The sequence below is a fragment of the Myxine glutinosa genome, chromosome 1 (genome assembly GCF_964187855.1).
Source record: "Myxine glutinosa chromosome 1, kmMyxGlut1.1, whole genome shotgun sequence".
In the NCBI taxonomy this organism is placed as follows: Eukaryota; Metazoa; Chordata; class Myxini; order Myxiniformes; family Myxinidae; genus Myxine; species Myxine glutinosa.
Window position 1 is genome coordinate 442,366,743 of NC_136261.1, and position 21,884 is coordinate 442,388,626.

The 21,884-nt window shown below is 47.2% G+C and overlaps 2 protein-coding genes across 6 annotated transcripts in view; both read right to left on the reverse strand.

The window, feature by feature from the left end:
* The window catches only part of LOC137418310 (E3 ubiquitin/ISG15 ligase TRIM25-like), a 237,000-nt gene extending 233,388 nt beyond the window's left edge, over window positions 1-3,612 (reverse strand). Inside the window, exons 1-2 of the mRNA XM_078770842.1 lie at window positions 3,508-3,612; window positions 2,714-2,873 (exon numbers count right to left, since the gene is read on the reverse strand). The gene's annotated coding sequence lies outside the window, so the exon portion shown is untranslated. The remainder of the gene's footprint in view (window positions 1-2,713; window positions 2,874-3,507) is intronic.
* The window catches only part of LOC137418230 (E3 ubiquitin/ISG15 ligase TRIM25-like), a 1,962,167-nt gene that overhangs the window by 1,005,476 nt on the left and 934,807 nt on the right, over window positions 1-21,884 (reverse strand). The gene's annotated exons all lie outside the window — the stretch shown is intronic.

Genomic DNA, 21,884 nt, shown 5'->3' on the forward strand with positions numbered 1-21,884 from the left:
TTTTCATTCCAGAACAATGACGCTGAGGGTGTTTCAAGCTGCTATATCTGTCACAAATGCACAGAAGAGGACGGCAAGCTGATAAAGTTCAGTGACAGGACATGGACAACAGTAAAGAATGCTGCTGCCTTGCGTAAACATTTTAAATCTGACATACTTTGAGGTCACACACAAGATTCTGATAAGCATTGATGACGAATCTACTGTCAGCTATCACCTTCCTATCATAAGCATTACACAGCAGTGAAGCGTCCCAAAGAACCCCTGCCACCTGATGATGAACCAACCACCAAAAAGGCTTCGATCTGAACAAGACACTGCAGTGTCTTGTGTCAACAAGACACTTCCCAAGTCTGATCAGCAGGGCCTGTTGAAAGGGACTTGTATTTTCTGTGGCAAAAGCCATATGTACGGACAAAGCAAGACTCAAGATGTCAATGAAGCATGATACAACAAATTGATGCAAATGACTGGCAAAGTTGATCAGGTAATTAAGGCACGAGAAACTGAGAATACGATCATCATTATAAAATTAGAATACCTTACAACATCTCTAATCATGCCTTTCATCGACATTCAGGAGAACCCATTAGCAAACATCAAACGGATCGACTGTGCGCTGCTGCCACCTTCTCGTCGGACCCTTGACATGAAGATTCGACGAATGCAGTATGTAACAGCATTGTGGACACATGCCGTGACAGCATCTCCTGGGGACGGTTTGTCATCAACCGATTATATGGATGGTCTGTGAATGACAACATCCTGAAGACAACCTGGTTTGAAGGGCCAGCCATACCAGACAGTTTGTTTGCGAATGGCAGTAACAACGCAGAGGACATGGAGGTCGAAGGTGACAGCGAGTCGGAGTTGGAAGTAGAAAATATTGATGGATTATTGAGCGATTCAGATGGCGAAGCATGGAGTGAAGACTCAGAATCAGAGGAGGAAGACGGGGATTACTGATAGGAGACCAGCTCTACAGAATTTGAATTTGTTTGAATGAATGGCTGACATCTGCTTGTGGTCATTCATGTGGGCTATGCAGTACCATGTTATGCTCAACATTTTCAGTCACTTTCATCAGGATTGGTAACTCATGAGCTCAGATCTAGTTCTGTATTTTGGAGTTGGGGAGGGGGTTCCAGGTGTCTGGTAGGCATACTCCACCACAGAAAATGTCAAGTGGTCATTCATTATTATTTTTTCTTTTGTTGCCTCATTTGAAGGACTTTATTGTTTCATCATATGTAATCACATTACAAAACATAAATGTGCAGACAAATGAAATAAAATTCTGTAGCATAGCATGTCAAACAATCTTTCTACCTGACATGTCATTTCTTTCGTTTGGTTTACTGTTCAAAAAAAAATCAGTTCAGATTTCAACTCGTGCAAAAGAGCTCTGGCATGTGTTTTAGTACCACAGCTCATCTTTGTGTTTTAGTACCACAGCTCATCGTTGTTGCCAAAGACTAAATACATCAGGTTCTATCTGCTTTTTTCTCTCTACAATCAATGAGTAGAAGTGTTTTGTTTTCATGTTTAAAACATTGATAGCATCTACTGCAGTTGACATTTCTATAAATTGTTTCGCTGATTAATCCCCACCTGTTTCATAAAGTACGCAATTTATCCAACCATAATCTCGGAATTTTACGAACTTAAAGGGAAATAAATGTTTCGGCAATGTATTACATTTAACAGATAACGTCAGCGTCTTTACAACACCCACGACAAATGACGTGTTACACCTTAGAAATCCCTTCTTTTCCCATGACTTGAAATAAAACATCTGATTTTCAAAAGTTATGATGCTGTTATTCCATTGTATTTTATTCTCAATGTTATTCTCATCAGGTTAAATCACAAGCTGATCTCGCTCAATTTTGGGGTGGTGGCATTCAGGGGTGTCTGACGGGCACACCTCACCACTGAAAATGTCTGGCACTGGCCAGTCATGATACCTTGGACTATGCCAAACCATTTCATGTAGGTTTCACCGGGTTAACTTACGAGCTGATCTAGCTCAATTTTGAGTGTGGGGGCGTTCGGGGGTTTCTGGCGGGCACATCCCACCACTGAAAATGTCTGGCAGTGGTCATTCGTGATATCTGGGGCTATGCCAAACATTTTCCAGTAGGTTTCACCGGGTTAACTCACGAGCTGATCTAGCTCAATTTTGGGGTTCCGGTTATCTAATCTGGCAGGCACACCCCACCACAGAAAATGTCTGGCAGTGGCCATTCATACCCTGGACTACACTGAACATTTTCCACTAGGTTTCATCAGGTTAACTCACAGAGCTGATCTAGCTCCATTTTGAGGTCCCTTTCTAATGGCCCTTTTGACCACACCCACCATAATGTGCCCGGCAGACGTCCATTTCCTTATATGGACATGCACATGGACCATTACTATATACATGAAAAATGGTTAACTTTCCAGCTAGGCTGACCCCCCCTGGGCTCCCGGTATAATTCGGAATAATCATTCAGGGTATTAAATGAAATGACAAACTGGATAAGAAGATCATCAGAAGGTGCACTCGATCATCACAAACACAGGTAGCACAACAGAGCGCCAGGTGTCCCATGACAATGTGCTTGTGTCGACAAAAACAGAAACAGAGATTATAATGAGATTTCATGAGTGAAACATCTGATCCATCACTCAATGGGAGTTTTAGTAAAACTAAGTTCGAAAGGTTCACCTGGTATCATCACTTCCGGTTCCAGTCTCTGAGCAGTGGACGTGCGATTTTCACCTCTGCCAACTTCCTCAAAGATAAGTCTTTCCAGGTCGTTTTTGTTGTTTGCTTTGGTGTATAACTAGTATAACTAGCATAACTAGTCCCACTCCTCCCTCCAGGTCTGCAAAACAGGCGTTCACCACCATCTCTTATCATCCAAAATATCCCCATCCAAAACCTTGATCTTTTCTACCCCCGTTAACCTACCCCAATCCCACCTCCGTCAAATTCCCTGTTTTCTTTCCTGAAATCCCTGTAGCGTCCATCTTGTTTATCCCATGTACCCCGCCCCAGCGCTCTTTATCTCCCGATATCCCTGTTTTCCACTGTTGTTCTCTCACCTACATCCCTCTCACCCCCTCTCGCTCCCTTTATTATATGTTCCACATGTTAGCTCTTACATGAGACTCGACTTGGTATAAAATAAAATCGTCCGTGTCCCACAACCGGCGTCTCCACCATGTTTCGTCCGTATCCGTCCACAACTTTTTCAGACATCTTGTTCACAAATAGATGAAGAGACGTGAAAACAAAACCTCCATCGACCTTCGGTGGTGAAACTAATGAACCTGGAACTCTGTGGTTCCTCTGAGGCCCTAAAACTGACGTCATCCTGCCGAACCACACGGATCTTCCCGATCGCACTCTCCACACACTCCTTCATTAGCAGAGTGAAACAAACACGATCATTGTACAACATTTCTCATTAATAACTTGATAACTCCTTAACCCGGGTACGAGTACGGACACGTTACCTCTCCTGCTGATGAAGTTTCAAACCGCGTAAGCACTTCCGCGAACTGAACTCATAGGGGTGGAGCCTCGTTCAGTGACGTCATGAACAACGTGATGACGCAGCCGCGTAGAACGAGGGCGTGTACTCTCGCACATTCGAGTCTCACAGCAGGTCACGTGGTTATTTGGAATGTCATCAACTCGATTTTCATCTTGTTTTTCACCTGAAGTTTATTTCTTGTGAATGAATAACCGAATGAGGCAACATTCCGCGGGAGTTTAAACCCTTTCATGTATTGATAACGTTTATTTTAAACCCGTTATCTCTGATTATCCCGTTTAATAAACAATCTTGTTCTCATCTCGTTATCATTTATCAAAACAAACATCATTCCCGAATCCCGATCCACGGATTTCTCCGATCGATGTTCGAGTTCAGAAAGTTCAATCGGAGCCTGAACCGAACTCATTCGGGAGAACGATCTTCAACATGTGTTTCAGGTTCAACCCTGGACGGCTGGGTTCGAATGCCGACCCAGGTATAAACTGCCGTCCAGGTGTTTCGCAGGCAGGTGATTCATCAAGGTGTTCATCTTCGTCCCTCGGATGGACGTAAAGTCGGACGTCCTATGTGCTAGCATTAGTTGGTGAACGTTAAAGATCCCACGGTGTCATTCACAAGTAGGCAAGTTATCGCCGGCATTCTGAACAAATTACACATTCCTACTGAAACCCACGAGCAGTGGCGTGGTGAAGGGGATGGGGGGAGGAGGAGGAGGATGAGGAGGAGGAGGATGAGGAGAAGGAGGGGCAGGAGGAGGAGGAGGGGGAGGAGGAGGGGAAGGAGGAGGAGGCTGAGGTGCAGGAGGAGGAGGAGGGCGAAGGAGGAGAAGGAGGCGCAGGAGGAGAAGGAGGGGAGGCAGTGGAGGAGGAGGGGAGGGGAGGAGAAGGAGGGGCAGGAGGAGGGCGGAGGAGGGGAGGCGGAGGAGGTGGGGATGAGGATGAGAGGGGAGGAGGGGGGGAGGAGGTGTAGGAGGAGAAGGAGGAGGAGGAGGAGAGGGGGAGTGGAGGAGGAGGAGAGGGGAGACGGAGGGGTAGGAGGGGAAAGTAGGGGGGGAGGAGGAGGAGAGGGGAGGAGGAGGAGGGGATGTGGTGCCAAATTACTCCTCAAAAAACCGTTTCCATGCTCCATTTGTTTGTATTGTTTATAAATTATAACACAACAAACTCATGAGATCAGGAAAAGCAACTTTCAGAACCGCGTTTCCCAGTTTAAGAGTAATCATGAAGGTAAGACTCATGAGTTTTACCCTTTACCCTTACCCTTTATCCTTCACCCGATTCAAAGTTAGGGTTGTACCATTACAAAAATGGGGGGTGTTGTGTGATTTATTTTGGGGGGTGTTGTGTGATTTATTTATCGGTAAAATGCGTAATTACGCGAATGCGTAAATAGGGTAAATTATGGACGATGGTAATCCGATTATAATCACTGGTACAATTTCAACGCTCTTCTTCTTTTCTCTTCATTTTTGCGATCTTGGTATTTCATCATTTTCTTGAGTCTTGTGCTGTTGAGGCCAATTTGGCTGGGTCCTGACACCGCAAATAGCAGTGCCTTATTTTCTTTTTTTGTACCCAAGTTTGATACCCGGGAACAATGCTTCGTTTTCTATGCTCGATGGGATCAATTAGGTTGTATCTCATCCAGGGATTACAATTCAATTCAATTCAATTCAATAACCTTTATTGTCATCCCATCCATATACAATTTAGTATAAAATGGAACGAAATGACGTTCCTCCTGGTCCTTGGTGCAATATAAACATTGAAGCAAGACTACACATAGAGCAATTGGACATGACAAGTGCAGCGCAATACCATAAATGCACAGAACAATACTATAAATACACAGGATAGTATACAGTAAATACACAATGAATATCCATGGCAATATGAGTATATCCAAGACAACATTAAAAAAAAATTTTTTAATAAAAATGTATAGAGTTGAACAGTTGACTGTAGGTTACATCTGATAAGTAAAACATTTATGTTGCAACATTTTATGTATAGCAGTATATGATACATGCAGCGCAAGTGGGTGAGGGGAGAGGGGAAGGGGAGGGTGTTTAAACCCTATTAGTTAAATTAAAGTGGGTGGTGGAAGGTAAATTGGTGTTGAGGAGCCTGACAAATAGGGGGAAGAAGCTGTTAAAGAGTCTGGCAGATCTGGCTCGGATGCTGCGGTGCCGTACCTTTTCCCAGACGGCAGATGGGCAAAAAGTCCATAGGACCGGTGAAAACGGTCGTCATCTATTCTGGCGGCCTTGCGTGTGCAGCGTTTGTAATAGATATCCTGCATGGAGGGGAGAGAGGCCCAATGATGTTTTCAGCTGTCTTCACTATACGCTGCAGAGTCTGGCGGTGCGAGACATTGCAATTCCCGTACCAAACAGTGATACAGCTGGTCAGGACGCTCTCAATGGTACCCCTGTAGAATAAGGTGAGGATGGAGGGGGGAACGCTTGCCTTCCTCATGCGTTGCAGGAAATGGAGACGCCGCTGTGCTCTCTTGGCTAGGGCAGTGGTGTTGAAGGACCATTTGAGGTCATTTGTGATGTGCACAATGTAATGAAATTGTGTCTAAGTTGAACCCAGGTGCTATGCTGCTTCTGTCCGCTGCGTGGCAGTTATAAGAACTCAGACAGTCAGCGCTACGACCATTCCTGTGACATTTATTCTGTGTAATGTTGTGCATACTTAGATGGTGCGTATTACTCTTTGTTCCAGGCTTGCTTGTACTAATTGCAAATCCATTACTGATTCCAATGATTGCTGAATATTGATATTGCTATGGTTCTCCGCCACCCTTCCTACCCTTACCAAGGGGGGATTAATCCCCTTGTTCTTTCTTGGCTTGGCGGAACCGAGACTTGAAACACCCCTTCCGGGCGAGCGCAAAGTAGGGTTTCGGGACCAAGTCTCGCTCGTACCTAAATACCTGAGCCGCCACGGAAACGAGGAAGCAAGCCTCGCACGAGCCACGTGTAATATGAGCACGCCGAGCGGATTGCGTACACATGGTCCGCGCAGTTACCTAGATATTGGAACCTGATTCAAGCGGTTTTCCTCGTTCCACGCTTAGTCAATTGTGGAAATCACAAGGACGATCGAATAAGGAAAACGAAGAACACAGGTTTAATAATCAACCCCACACGTATGTACAATTTGGTAGCAGCAGAGACACAGCACAGAACTTAAACAGTCTTATTCTTAAAGCCCAGACGCGGGCCCACCACACTCACACAGGGACTTACAGGCAGGTTGATGTCCCGTCCAAACGCGTCGACGTGGTTGTTCAGGAACGGCCCCTTCCGGCTCTCCACAGTCCTCGTGCATCCCATGAAGATGGAAAGCAGGTGGTGGGAAGATCCTCGTAGCGCGTCACTCGTACAAAAGGGCAGCCGATGAGGTAGGAAGAAAATGCGTGTCTCTCAGCGTGGCTGGCGGTTACACAGCCGTTATCACTCGTGTAACTGAAGGCACTGTACGCAGCTCGGCTTAAAGCTCAACCGAGCGTCACTTTATACATGAGCGTGTATTCTGGTTGATGCGCATTTTCCGCCGATCGTGTATCTCTCAAAGTTCTCTTTGGCTCACCGTGCTCCTTCAATTCATCAGCCAGGCCTCACAAGTCCTTTGTTCAACGAGTCCTCCCCCGCTAGTCCTCCTGCACTAGTCCTTTGTTCAACGAGTCCTCCCACGCTAGTTCTTTTGTTCAATGCTCAAGCGCCTCTCATCAGTCCTCTCCCATCACTGGTTACTCATCAAGCTCAGCACCCATCTCATAACGTGTTCACTTGTCAAGCACCTCTCCCATAACTGGTGGGGGCTTTCGCACGATGGGTTATATCTGCCAAGCCCTAAGCGTGATCGAATGTTCCAACCACGCCCTATGATGCAGTGCTGCCACCACACACTGTAAGCCCTGATTGGTGGCTCGTGCTTACCGTCAGCTGCCCTGCCGCCCTCATTCGGCTCCGCCCCGACCCTCCTAGGCCTGCCTCGTATTAATTCGCCCAAAATGAACCAAAGTCAGTGCAAAGGGGCATGAGGCTAGGGAGGCTGGAGAGTCAGTAGAATTAGGACCTATTCTCCTTGCTCTAGTCAATGCAGAACTAACATAGGAAAAGGACTAAGCTCACAAATACTAATAAATAACTATACTACAAATGAGTCTACATGTTGCTTGTGTGACTAACTATGAGGGGGAAATTTTAACCTTTATTATACCAACTGTTACCAAAACTCTAAACTGCAACACTACCCCCTCTCCCTCGTCAGACTCGTCCCCGAGTCGAACCTACAACAATTGGAACGACCGGTTTTGAGAAAGATCTGGGAACTAACTTTTACTTTTACATGTGACATATAGATGTGGTTCCCCCTATTGCGTTGACTAGCGACTCTAACAGAATCACGCCCACAACTAACTGAATTGCAGAATTTTTCCAAACTAAACATAAAGCCGGTGGGCAGCATCTTGTATTTACAAACACAGGAAACTTACTTATTTACAGTTCTATGACCCAGGACCTGTCCTTTTTGGAAAGAAGATTTGAGGGGAAGAGAAAGCACAGCAAAGCTCCCTCACTCTCTTCAATCCCACTCCTCCCTCCAGGTCTTTAAAACGGCTGTTCACCGCCATCTCTTATCTTCCGCAATCCAAAACCTTGATTTTTTCTACCCCCGCTAATTTCACCCCAAATCCACTTTTTGAGGTGACTTTTGAATTCTTTCCTGGAAGTCCTTGGTGTCCTTGCGTTTTATACCTATCCTGCCTCCCCCCAGGCCCTCTCCCTCCCACACATCTCCCGATGTCCCTGCTCTCAAATGTTGTGTTTGTGTGCTTCCTCCCCTTCTCTCCCAATCTTGTCGACTGCTCCCCTTTTTATATACTTTGTTTGCTTGTTTGTTTGATTTGTTTGTTTGATAAATGTTAGCTCTTTCACGAGCCTCGACTCTGTATACAAAAAAAGAAAAGAAAAAAAAAGCATAAAAACACACTCATAAAGTCACAACACTTGCTGCTTGCTTCTTCTTCTTGCATCTTGCATCTTCTCCTTGCATCTTCTGTGTGCATAAACCTTACAATTCTTCTTGCCCCTAGCACACCATCATAAAAATGTACAACAAATGTATTTATTGTTTGTCTTGGCCAAGCAGGGCCAACCTTATGTGGTCCGACTGCGTGACATTGATGCCACTCAAAACAAGTGGTCCGAAGATGCAAGGTGATGCTGCAGCAAAGTGCTACACAGCAGAGGTGTAAGGCCACAAAAGACTTGTGGTCCATGAGTGTATAATGTGTGCAGCAAAGTGTTTGTGGCAGCAAAGTGTTTGTGGCAGCAAAGTGCTGCACAGGTGCAGCAAAGTTACAACAAAGGATTCGGCAGCAAAGTGCGGTGCAGTTTGGCTGCACAGGTGTAGCAAAGTGCAGCAGGGGTGCTGCACAGATGTAGCAAAGTGCAGCAGGATGCTGCACAGCTCGCTGGTGCTGCACAACTCCTCCTCCAAAATTGGTCCTGGGGTGGGGGGAAAGACAAAGCACAACCGGCAAAGCGGAAAGGGCGCAAAGGTACATAGCAAAACTAGGTGATGCAACGTGAGGGGCGTGGAGGAGCGAGCAGAGCAGACTTGTCCCTAACCGCCCATACCCCCCAACGTCGGCTTACACTACAGTAACCTAGCCCTTCCTTATATTTACAAATTCGTCTCTAAGTCTTGTCTCCCATATCCCCCTCTACTTCCAAATTCGTCTTCCAATCCCTCCCAAGAAGGAAGAGATGGAACAAACACACAATGTCACTCTAGGTCGTGATGCGTCTCACTTACTCAAACAGTTTACCAGCGTCCTGGTGTGGAGCTTCGTCTCCTCGATGAATGGCTGTGGATGGCACGAAGGGATTTCTCTTCCTAACTACTCTAGTAACATTAACTTATTTAAACTACCAGGGGTCGTGCCCTGCCAATCGGCCATCTTTAAACTATGTGGTTCTAAAAACCGAATTCCCATTGACCACCCTGCGATGCCCTACGAATTTGGGTCTCACTCCCAAATTTTTCTTTCTGTGCCTTTGCACAATTTCGGGGCTGGGTCGTGTGGCTCCACTAGCAGGTTTAACTACCTGCGCACCTCTGCCACTGAAGTCGCAACCCGAGCTTACCTGCTCCTTTGACTAACTAAACTGGGGAAGGCCCCCCTCGCTCTTCACTCCCTGATGCCCTCCTTGGCATTGGGCTACCCGGGTCCTTCCCTTGGATCCTCGGGCCCCACTCAACACTACACAACTACCCTAACTGGCTCCCAGAGCCTACCTGTGGCCTCACCTGGCCGACAAACTACCAGCATCGGAGTGCCCCAATAACCATATGCACCAATTAAACCACACGCCCAGCCATTTCACTGACTCATGCACCCTCCAAAGCACTACTTGGCCACTACCTGCACCGCAGGTGTCAATATCCAAACAATTTACCTAAACCCACTACCTAGGTTTACACTACCCCCCCCCCCCCCGGGCATTCGTGAATGGGTCCATCTCCCCCCTTTCACTCCTTCGCACCATGCATTCCACACCTTTTATTCCCACAACAAGAATTCCACACCACTTATTTGCACACCAAATTTGCACACCTTTTTATCTCACACAACAATTATTTCCACTCACCAAATATCTTGCACACCTCTTGTGCTCGATACAATTCCTCACACAATTCCACTTATCTTCCAAACACAATTCCTCAAACAATTCCACAAACACACAGCATCATCTATCTAGCTGCTTTTCCCCTAAACCTTGTGCTTCCCCGTAATCCCTTACACTAAGCACTCCCTTCATCATTATCATCCTTCTAAGCTACATACGTCCCCACTATCTATCTATAATTCCAGCAATCTCTGTGTGTCTGTCTGTGTGTCTGTGACCGCTGTTTCTCGACAACCACGGGTCCGATATACTTGAAACTTGCCAGGTATATTGCTGGGGACCCGAGGATGTGCCTTTTCAAGGTTTGTAATTAATCGGACAAGTACCTACCGAGCTATGTCCAAAAAACGCTTCAACCAATCAGAGAGCAGCGAGCTATCACGTGTGCCGAACCGTTAATGCAATGCAAGCGTTAATGCGTTAATGCAAGGCTTTTCTTTTTTTCCCTCTTCTCTTTCTACTTTTCCTTGCGATTAAATTGCAAACAGCCAAAATACGTTGGCGCTAATTGAATAATTGGCCATTAACACTAAAATAATCGTAACTGCGATATGCCAACTTCCGGACAGTGCAGCCTTCCATGTTGTTGTTGTTTGCAGCAGCTGTTTGCAGCAAGGCAAGGCTTTTCTTTTTTTCCCTCTTCTCTTTCTACTTTTCCTTGCGATTAAATTGCAAAAAGCCAAAATACGTTGGCGATAATTGAATAAATGGGCATTAATAGATAGATAGATAGATATGCGATATGCGAACTTCCGGACAGTGTGCGCGTTACGAGCTGACCGCCATTACGGTACGTAATTCGATTTCTTATGCGCATTATTTCTCCCAATTCAGTCAGAGCGAAGGGCGGAAGCGAAGAGCGTTGTTATTTTTTGTTTACGGGCGTACGGGCGGGGTAGAGCGTACGGGTAGCGTTTTTTTTTTTTTTTGGCAAGGAACGGGCACCCACGTACGGGCAATGCCCTAGTAGGTACAATGTCACTACTGAAATCTCATGTCCTCTACAGTCTGCTAGATCCCCACCATTATCCTAGCCCTCCCTCGGCTAGCTTTCACTGCCATCCCCCTAAAGCCTAAACTAATGCTCATGCTCATGAGCCTTGGCGTGCAATGGTGGCACCACCATTTCATGTCCCATTTCCCATTTCATTCCCATTTCCCAACAATACTCTCATCCGTTCACTACGCTTGAGCCTCTCCATGTGGAAATACATCGTCGTCACGTCTCGGCCTCGGCGGGCCGAGCGATCCATTCGGGTGGTTTGTCGCCTGTATGGGGTGTCCGTCCAGCATTTTCGATCCAGGGGAGAAGGGATGGACGGGCCGAGGTGCTGGGCCCATCCCTGCGTGGGGCCTCGCGGTCCCACGCACAGTGACCCAACCGACCACGGTCGGAGCACCACACTCGCCAGGGTGCACGGCTCCGAACTCTCCTACCTCCCCTTGAACCTTGCCGATGGCCTTTGCCACCACGGCACAGCACCAACTATAGAGGGCGGGGACTGGCATGAATCGTGCTCGCCGGTCTTCGCGGGATCGACGCAGCACGGATTCCCTCCGGTCTCTGCGGCACACAACTCACCGAGGGCTCACGTACGCTACCCGTCCCACTACGCGCTAACCCCCCGGTCGGTGCTGATGCTTGAGCCGTGTTCTCACCACTCGTGACCCACTCCACACTCGCACACCCAGGCATCCCCGCAACTCTCATACACTCCGTAAACGCACACTCTCCTCACACAGTCTGGTGTGCATTCTTTCTCACACACTGTACTCGCACCCTTCACAAACTCCGTTACACACTCCTCTTCTATGCACTCTTCTCGTGCACACTCTGTAACACCCAAGGGTGTGCACTCTCCTGGTACACACCCAATCATTGCACACTTCTCTCTCATGCACTCTCCTCGTGCCCACTCTCTTGTTACATACTCCGTAACACCCACGGGTGTGCACTCTCCTGGTACACACCCAATCACTGCACACTTCTCTCGCACACAGTCCGGTGTGCCTTCTCCCTCGCACTCTGTAACACACTCTCCCATTACACTCTCCGTCACCACACTCTCTGGTGCACACTTTTCTCACACACACTCGCGCTCCGGTGCACACTTCTCTCTCACATGCGTGCCAGTCGCCCTCGTACACCGCACAATGGACTTTCACGACCGCCCGGGTTTCATCTCTGCCCCAAGGGCGCCAAAAACCCATTCGCACCATGCACATTCGCGCCATTATATCTCACCTTGGGGAGCTTCTTTTCTGCCAGCAGCACCTGCAAACTTTTATTGGGGTTAGCAAGCACGACATCACGATGTGAACAATAACTGTGAGTACATTCCATTACTTCCCTCGATTTAATTTCTGATTCTGCCTTCTCTTCGGCCCCAATTGTTTCCTCTTCAATTTGAATTATTTCCTCAACGACCGCCGGCGCGCATAAAATTTTTCTGTCCAATTCGGTGGCCGTCGGCTTTTCTACACCCTGTGACAATTACTCTATAGCCCCAATCAACTTAGCTGTGCTCTGCCCAAACTCGCTCCACACACGTTCCCCACACTGCTTCACCTCGTCCCGTCCCAATGCGACCTCGGTTTTCGGTTTCGGAACCAAGTCTCGCTCGTAGCTAAATACCTGCACCGCCACAGAAACGAGGAAGCAAGCCTCGCATGAGCCACGTGTAATTTGAGTATGCCGAACGGATTGCGTACACGTGGTCTGCGCAGTTACCTAGATATTGGAACCCGATTCAAGCAGTTTTCCTCGTTCCACGCTTAGTCAATGGTGGAAATCACAAGGACGATCGAATAAGGAAAAGGAAGAACACAGGTTTAATTATCAACCCCACACGTATGTACAATTTGGTAGCAGCAGAGACACAGCACTGAACTTAAACAGTCTTATTCTTAAAGGCCAGACGCGGGGCCGCCACACTCACACAGGGACTTGCAGGCAGGTTGATGTCCCGTCCAAATGCGTCGACGTGGTTGTTCAGGAACGGCCCCGTCCGGCTCTCCACAGTCCTCGTGCATCCCGCGAAGATGGAAAGCAGGTGGTGGGAAGATCCTCGTAGCACGTCACTCGTACAAAAGGGCAGCCGATGAGGTAGGAAGAAAATGCGCGTCTCTCAGCGTGGCTGGCGGTTACACAGCCATTATCACTCGCGTAACTGAAGGCACTGTACGCAGCTCGGCTTAAAGCTCAACCGAGTGTCGCTTTATATATGAGCGCGTATTCTGGTTCATGCGCATTTTCCGCCGATCGCGTATCTCTCAAAGTTCTCTTTGGCTCAACGCGCTCTTTCAATTCATCAGCCAGTCCTCACGAGTCCTTAGTTCAAAGAGTCCTCCCGGGCTAGTCCTCCTGCGCTAGTCCTTTGTTCAACGAGACCTCCTGCAGTAGTTCTTTTGTTCAACGATCAATCGCCACTCATCAGTCCTCTCCCATCACTGATTACTCATCAAGCTCATCACCCATCTCATAACGTGTTCACTTGTCAAGCACCTCTCCCATAACTGGTTGGGGCTTTCGCACGACGGGTTATATCTGCCACGCCCTTAGCCTGATCGAATGTTCCAACCACGCCCTATGATGCAGTGCTGCCACCACACGCTTTAAGCCCTGATTGGTGGCTCATGCTTACCGTCAGCTCCTCTGCCACCCCTCATTCATCTCCGCCCCGACCCTCCTAGGCCTGCCTCGTGTTAATTCGTCCAAAATGAACCAAAGTCAGCGCAAAGGGGCATGAGGCTAGGGAGGCTGGATAGTCAGTAGAAGTAGGAGCTATTCTCCTTGCTCTACTCAATGCAGAACTAACATAGGAAAATGACTAAGCTAACAAATATTAAGAAATAACTATACTACAAATGAGGCTACATGTTGCTTGTGTGACTAAGTACGAGGGGGAAATTTTAACCTTTATTATACCAAATGTTACCAAAACTCAAAACCGCAACAATATATTGCTTGTTTGATTTTCTTATAGGTATTGCTAGAGATCGATTCAGAAATAAACTCACTTTCTGGGACAATGTTGTAACTCTGGTTTTTACAACACACCAAGAAACTTGTTGCTCATAATTGTCTCCACAGTGGAACCGTTGATGTACATTGGAACTGTCCTTGGCAAAACAGTCATGAGTCAGCAATGTGAACAGCAGTGGAATAAGCACACAGCCCTGTGTGGGGGGGGGGGGGTGGAGGGGGGTCGGGGCACCGGTGCTCAGTGTGGTGATGCCAGAGATGTTATTTCCGATCCGGACTGTCTGAGGTCTCTCGGTCAGGAAGTGCAGGATCGAATTACAGAGGGAGGTGTTCAAGCCCAACAGGCCCAACTTCCCTATCAACTTCTGGGGGATAATTAATAATAATAATAATAATGCATTTATTTTATATAGCGCTTTTCAGGAAGCCCAAAGACGCTTTGACAGAGTGCAAAACATAATGCATAGCAAAACATAAAGACAATTGCAAAAAAGAAGAATCAATAGGGAAATATTCAAAGCACAAAGGAGGGAGAAGGAGAGGAGATAGTCAGGGGTTAGATGCTGTGGGTTAAATGTTGAATGCAGTGTTGAACAGGTGGGTCTTGAGTGATGTTTTGAATGTGGTGAGTGAGGAGGAGTCTCTGATGGTGTGAGGTAGCGAGTTCCAGAGGGTGGGAACAGCGATGGAGAAGGCCCTGTCCCCCCAGGATCTAAATTTGGTCCGGATGGGGGGGGTCAGGAGGTTGGTACCAGCAGAGCGGAGGTTGCGGGTGGGAGTGTGTCTGGAGAGGAGGTCAGCCAGGTAGGATGGGGCCAGGTTATGGAGGGCTTTGTAGGTCAAGAGGAGGATTTTGTACTGGATTCTCTGGGAGATGGGGAGCCAGTGAAGCTTGTAAAGGACGGGGGTGATGTGGTCACGGGTCCGGGAATGGGTGAGTAGACGGGCAGCGGAGTTCTGAATGTATTGGAGTTTATTGGTGATTGTTGAGGGTGAACCATAAAGGAGGCTATTGCAGTAGTCCAGACGGGAAGTGATGAAGGCGTGGATGAGGGTTTCTGCAGCCACGGAGGAGAGGGATGGACGGAGACGGGCAATGTTTTTCAGGTGGAAGAAGGCTGTCTTTGTGATCTGTTTAGTGTATTTGTCGAAGGAGAGGGTTTGGTCAAAGATGATGCCAAGATTCCGGATGTGAGGGGAGGTGGACACTGGGAAACCGTCGATGTTGAGGGCAAAGTTATGGGTGGACTTGGTGAGCGTTTTTGGGCCAATGATGATTATTTCAGATTTATCACAGTTAAGTTTGAGGAAGTTGATTTGAAGCCAGGATTTTATTTCAGTGATGCAGTTTGTCAGGATAGAGTGGGTGGCGGTGGAGATGGACTTGGTGGAGATGAAAAGCTGGATGTCATCGGCGAAGCAGTGGAATTGGAGACCATGACGGCGGATTAAATGACCGAGGGGGGACAGGTAAAGGATAAAGAGGAGGGGGCCAAGAACTGAACCTTGGGGGACACCTTGGGGGAGGGGAGCAGTGGGGGATTTGCAGTTATTGATGGAGATGAACTGACGTCTGTCAGAGAGGTATGATTTAATCCAAGAGAGGGCAGTGCCGGTAATGTTAAAGGTGGTTTCAAGTCGGGTGAGGAGGATGGTGTGATCGATGGTGTCAAAGGCGGCGCTGAGGTCGAGGAGGATGAGAATGTTGAGGTTGCCAGCATCAGAGGAGAGGAGAAGGTCGTTGGTGATTTTGAGGAGAGCAGTTTCAGTACTGTGGTTGGAGCGGAACCCGGATTGGAATGTTTCATACAGGTTATTGGCAGAGAGGTGATGTTTGAGTTGAGTGGCTACAGCACGTTCCAAAACCTTTGACAGAAAGGGTAGGTTGGAGATGGGTCTGAAGTTATTTAGGGTGTCAGGGTTTAGTCCAGGTTTTTTCAGAATGGGGGTAACAGCAGCAATTTTGAGGGATGGTGGGACGATGCCTGTAGACAGGGAGGAGTTTATTGTTGCAATGATAAGTGGAGAAAGAGCAGGAAGGGAGGCCTTGACAAAGCTGGAGGGGATGGGGTCAAGAGTGCAGGTGGCAGTTTTCATTCCGATGAGGAGTTCAGAGAGGTCAGTAGGGGAGACTGGGGAGAATTGAGACAGGGGATGGCAGGATAAGGGGGGGCAGGTGGTTTGAGGGGGAGCGGGTGCGGTGGTGGTCAAGCTGTTGTAGATGTTTTCAATTTTGCGTTGGAAGAAAGAAAGGAAGGAGATGCAGTTGTCTATTGTGAATGACTGGGTGGTGGTGTTCAGGGGGCTGAGGAGTTTGTTTATTGTAGAGAAGAGTGCTTTTGGGTTTCCGGAGCCAGAGTGGATAATTTGAGAGTAGTAGGCGGAGCGGGCGTGGGAGAGGGCATCTTTATAGTGTTGTATGTGGTCCTTGTAGGCCTGGGAGTGAACTGTGAGACCTGTTTTATTGCGGAGTCTTTCAAGTTGGCGAGCACGAGTTTTCATCAGGCGGAGTTCAGGGGTAAACCAGGGAGCAGAATGGGTGAAAGAAACTGTTTTGGTTTTTATAGGCGCAAGTTGGTCAAGGCAGGAAGAGAGAGTGTGGTTGTAGTAGTCAGTGAGGTCAGAAGGGGTGTGGAGGTCAACGAAGGGAGAAGTGGACATTTTTTCAGAGAGGGTCGATGAGAATGAGGCAGGTGAAAAAGCGTTTAGCTTACGGAAGTTGATAGTGCGATAATGCCTTGGTGCTGGGGTGGGGATGTTGATGGTCAGAGTGATGGCTAGGTGGTCAGAGAGAGTGAGGTCGGAGCCAGAGAGATGGTGCAAAATTAGTCCAGTAGAGCAGACAAGGTCCAAAATGTGACCACGGTTATGGGTAGGAAAGTTGACATGTTGAGTGAGGTTAAAGCAGGTGAGTAAATCAGTGAAGTCAGTGGTTAGCGTGGAGTCAGTGGAGTCCATGTGGGATGAGCAGTAATTGTATTGAATGCTGAACTGAAATCAATGAACAGCATTCTTACATTCTTGTTTTTGTTTTACAAGTGAGACAGGGCCAGATGAAAGACCGAGGATATGGCATCCTTAGTATACCCGTTGGGACGATATGCAAACTGGAGGGGGTCTTGTGAGTTGGGGAGTCTGGTTTTCATATGGCTCATGACTAGCCTCTCAAGGCACTTTATAATAATTGATGTGAGTGCCACAGGGCGATAGCCATTAAGGTAGGACACTGTTGACTTCTTTGGCACTGGTATGATAGTGGTGGCCTTAAAGCATGCTGGGGCAACCGCCTGGCTCATCGAAATGTTGAAGATGTCTGTGATGACGTCTGCTAGCTGGTCTGCACATTCACTGAGCACACGACCAGGTATAATGTCAGGTCCAGCAGCCTTGCGTGGGTTGACTCTAGATAGGGTTCGACTAACGTCAGCTGTGGGCAGACAGAGTACCTGATCATCAGGAGGAGGGGTGGTCTTCCTCGTGGGCATGTTGTTCAATGCATCAAACCGTGCATAGAAGTCATTCACCACATCTGGGAGGAAGGCATCACTATCGCAGACATGTGGTGTGGTCTTGTAATCGGTAATGGCCTGAATGCCCAACCACTTGCGCCGGGTGCCTCTGATGTCTCGGGATATAGCCATGGATTTTCCGTGCATACGTGCACTTTGCCTCCCTAATGGTGCAGGACAGGTTGGCCCAGGGCTGCCTTGTCACCTGATTTGAAGGCAGCATCACGGGTTTTCAGCAGCGCATGGACCTCTGTAATCATCCATGGCTTCTGGTTGGCTCGTGTAATGATGGACTTGGAGACAGTGACGTCATCAATGTACTTACTGATGTAACCATTCACAGATGCTGCACACTCCTCCAAATTAGTAAGATGACCATAGGTAGCAGCCTCCTTGAACAAACTCCAATCTGTGTGGTCGAAACAGTCCTGTAAGCTGAGGTAGCTCCTACTGGCCACACTCTGATCTGTTTCATAAACCGGCTTGGAATGTTTAAGCAACGGTCTTTACGCTGGGATTAGCATAACAGAGATGTGGTCTGAGTAGCCAAGGTGCGGACAGGGTACAGCCTTGTGTGCATCGTGAATGTTCGTGTAAACTAGGTCCAATGTATTCACCCCTCAAGTCGCAAAGTTAACATATTGATAGAATTTATGGAGAACCGACTTGAGATTTGCGTGGTTAAAATCCCCAGCGGCAATAAAAAAAAAAAGCCGTTGGGGTGTGCAGTCTGCAGTTCGCTGATGGCTCCATGGAGTACACACAGTGCCTCCTTAGCATTGGTGCTGGGAGGGATTCACACAGCCATGGTATCAATGGTGGTAAATTCCTTTGGCAGATAGTCGGGCCGACAATTAACCGTCAAGAACTCCACCAGCGATGAGCAGTAGCTCGAGACTACCACAGCGTTTTCGTACCAATCTTTCTTAATATAAACACACAAACCACCTCCATGGGTCTTACCGGACATTGAAACTTTCCTGCCTGCATGGAAGGAGGTTTAGACCGTTCAATTGAATGCCCACATCAGGAATGTTGTCATGGAGCCAAGTTTCTGTAAAAACAAAAACACATCAGTCCTTCATCTCACCCTGGGTAGTTCGTTGTAATCTGAGGTAGTCCAGTTTGTTATCCAAGGAACGAACATTGGAGAGTAGAATGGACGGGAGAGCCGGTCTGTTGGAGTTAGCCTTTAGCCAAGCATGGATTCCAGCTCGCTTGCCGCGCTGCCGTTTTCTCTCGCACCGCTTGCGGCGCCTTCTCATTCAGGCCGCTGCGACAGGCGGCGCCGCGGTCTCGGGGCCTGGTTCACGTAGCAAGCCAAGGTGACACAGCTTCTCCGTCAGAACAGTTAGCTGGTAAGACGAGCGTTGTTTTCTGATTTCCAACAAGATCTGGCGGTCGTAGACACGTGCACGGGTGTTCCTGATGCACTTATATCTCGAAAAAACATTTGACCGAGAGACAACATTTAGCACCGTTTCTTCCGGACCCAGAGAGGTCGATGCGTCGATGCGTGCCGCCATTTCTCCGCCAATGATTACTTCATTGGTTTCAGTTGTTGCTTTTGGATCATGTTTCCAGGGGCGCCGCCGGGGATTTTGGGCCCCATGAAAAGATATCACAATGGGCCCCTATGAAGCACGCGCGCACATTTTTCCCCCGACATTTTTGCCAGGAAGTTGAAACAATGCTTATATTTCTGCATACAGTATGGAATTCACTATTTGATGCAAGACTGATACCCACACAAGAAATGTGCTAAAGGCCATCTTTTACAGTCTAAATGTAATTTTAATGGTAAGAATTACAACATACATTAACCTCTTCAATTAAAATAAATTAACATTATCATCTGAAGAATGATATAACAAACAAAATAATAAAATCAGCAGGGGAGTATACATACAAGTATACATACAAAGTGTAGTGATCCAATATCCATAGCCATGCCATTTAGTTATCACTGGTCTATTAAAGATGATAGGTTAATAATTTCATATTGAGAATTTTTACCTAATGTTATAATAATTTTTAGGGCCCCTGTCAGTGCAGGGCCTTTGGAATCATCCAAACATTTCCCTCCCTTTCAGTGCCCCTGCATGTTTCCATGAGTTTTCTGGAACTGTAATGTTGAGACTATTGCGGATGGGTTCGTGGATTACTCCACATTCCTTGTTGTGTTCTTTGGTGTCGCCCCAACAGCATTTTTGTCTGTTGGTTGTTTTCTCGTGTAGTTGTGGTCTTTCCTCAAATGGTGCAATCTCATCTCCCCTATTTTGTTTGCCAGCTTTTATTCCAGTCTTTGCTATTCCTCATCATCCTTTTACTCCTTCACCGCCCTGTTCCTTCTATCCTTCTGTGTGTTATCATCCACTGTTCTCATTTTCATGCCATTCAATTGTGGGTTGCTGTTTTCACTTGTTCCACAATTGTATGTGGGGTCTGTTTCCCCTCCCTGTTAGGGTGGTACTTTGTCTCCTTCACCTCTGTCTCACCACGCCTTCGCCGGTCCCTAGTGACGCTCTGCATTCCAAACCATTGCTTCATTGTGCAGTCCCTCCCCATGATATTGTGGCCACTTTTCCACCTCTCCTCTGTCCATCCCTGGCGAGTGCGTGGCTCTCATCCTCCTCATTTCATCTGCTTGTTTTCTGGTCTTTACCGTTATCTATTTTATTTTATTTTTATTTCAGGATTTAATGTGCCGTGTGTTTTTTTTGGAGGGGTGGAGGGCGCTGCAATCCATACACACCTCGTATCGGGCTTCGTCTCTCCTCCTTGATTATCCTCTCTCTCCCTCTCAAGTTACCAGCCACCTCATCCTAGAATCTCCCATCGACACGCAGGGAGCCTCACGGTTCTCCCGATTCACGAACCGCCTCGGAGTGTCGACTGTGGGATGGAGGGGAGGAGGAGGGATCGTGGGTTTGCAATTTACACGCGCCTCGTATCGAGCTTCATCACCAATCCTTAAATAACTCTCTCTGTCCCACTCACATCACCAGCCCTCTCTCAACTGCAGCTCCTTCCTTTCCTTCCCTTCGTCACCAGGGTCCTGGCTTCGGGACTGCCATCGGCGGGTCTAAGCCGTGCGTGTGAGATGGTGTGACGAGATTATGTGGCAGCTTCTTTGATGCCATCTTGTGTGTGTACATCATGGTGTATCCATGTCCTGGCTTATCAATGAGGTTTGTCTGTGTCTGTCCACTAACTTTTTTTGTACCATTTGAGCTTTGTCATCAAGTTTTCAACATAACTTTATTGTGAGAATATTGAGAAGACAAATTAATAATTTGGTGAAAAGGTCATGAAGGTAAATGTAAAATCGTAAAATCGTCAAGTTTTATCCAATTGACCTGAAATTTAAAAAATATGCATACTGGATCACTGCATTGGTTCACCAGTCAAAAGCTAGAAGCCCATTGTTTGTTTTTTTTGTTTTTTTTTACAACAAACGGTCAAGGTTGCATAAAATCAACAATTTTCATCCAATTGACGTGAAATTTGAGCAGGGTTTGCATATTGGGTTGCTGAAGCCGATTGCCTTTGTAGTCAAAAGGTAAAGTTTGCCCAAAATTTTCAATTTTTTGGTATTTTCTGTTTGATATTTTCATCATGTTTCGCATATGGAAGACGAATAAGAAGTCTGAATGCAAAGTGCATGCGGATGGGCTTTACATTTTCAGATGTTTTCTCGTTTTTAAAAGTGATTCTTAACTTTTGAGATAAGCCCGGTGTTACTTAGCGGTTAATTTGGCTAGTTTCAGATCTTAGGGTCTTGAGTTTGAGCCCCAGCCATGCTGTTACATAACATCAGGTTGGTTTATTCAACCTGTCATCTTTGGGTTAATGTCAAATGATGCCTGTCTTCCATGATGCCTGTCAAAATGAGTGCCAGCTTATTGGAAACAGGTGATTTGTAACCATTGAGAGGGAACAAATGGGGCCAAAAATGATGTATAGAGGTATATTTTCAAAAAGTTGTGGATGGATTGTGACAAAACTTGCTGGAATATTTGGGTAGGTGCCGAGAACAAGCCGATTAGATTTTGATTTGACCTGAGCTGCATCCGGATCTCATCAATGGGATACAAAAATGTAAACTGTTCAGCCTGGTTGTCATTTGT